This window comes from Mastomys coucha, unplaced genomic scaffold (genome assembly GCF_008632895.1).
Source record: "Mastomys coucha isolate ucsf_1 unplaced genomic scaffold, UCSF_Mcou_1 pScaffold22, whole genome shotgun sequence".
Lineage (NCBI taxonomy): Eukaryota > Metazoa > Chordata > Mammalia > Rodentia > Muridae > Mastomys > Mastomys coucha.
Genome location: NW_022196905.1, coordinates 62,334,089 through 62,335,056, shown reverse-complemented (window position 1 = coordinate 62,335,056; position 968 = coordinate 62,334,089). Strand labels below are relative to the sequence as shown.

At 40.0% G+C, this 968-nt stretch overlaps 1 protein-coding gene across 1 annotated transcript in view; it reads left to right on the top strand.

Moving 5' to 3' along the window:
• The window catches only part of Kctd8 (potassium channel tetramerization domain containing 8), a 246,349-nt gene that overhangs the window by 90,055 nt on the left and 155,326 nt on the right, over nt 1-968 (top strand). The window lies entirely within an intron of this gene.

Below are 968 nucleotides of genomic sequence, written 5' to 3'. Positions count from 1 at the left end.
TATATATATATATATCCCAAACTTAAATAGATTCATTTATCTCTCTCCTTCTTATTTCCTTGAGTTAGTCTTCCAATTTACCTAGAGATTAACTTTTTTCGCTGGCTAACCATCAAACCCAGAGACTTCCAGTTTCGAATCCCACCTTATCTCTCCCCTACTACATACTCTGTTAGTTATACATATGCCTGTCTCCTGGCATGTTTGAGTGGTTGTTTTCGTTTTTGATTTGTTTTTGCATTTTGGTGTCTAAATCCAAGCCCCTATTCTCTTTCCTACTGAGCCATCTCTCCTTTCCAGGATATAGTTATTTAATGTAATTGCTGCAGAGTTTATTCTAAAATGAGCAAAAACCCTTAAAACTCTCATTAGTCCCATACTGATTGTCCCTCTTTTGGTGAATTGATAATAATGAAGAAGTGAAATCTAGATCATGGCAAATCCCCACCCACCATCTACACAACCATCTGACCCCCACAGCTGCAGCCATATATTATTTCCAACCCCTATCTTATTTTTATTACTACTGTATTTGAGTTAGCTCATTGTTATAGGGTGGAGGAGAATTATTGTATAACAGAGGCTGAAACAAAGATTAATTTAAGCATTAAGTCCTTTTGTAGTTTTGGCTTAAAAGGATTTGAATTTTTACATTTTGTTTTCCTTTGAAATTGATACCTTTAGAACTGAGTTGAGTATATACTGTAGCCCGCGCAAGTCCTCTCGCCGGAAGAAGACACGTGGACACACTAGGTTCCTTCTGCAGCGACGACATTTACTGCCCTCTCCCAGAGGGAAAAGAGACCGAGCCAGTAACTTATATACACCACAGTGCGGCGTGTCTGCCCATGATTGGCTGTTCGCTCATTACCCAACGTGACACCCCAGAATGGGCCATGGCATGGCGTCTTTTCACTCTACGCACATGCGCAAACAGTTCTCTACGCACATGTGCAAACAGTTGTTTA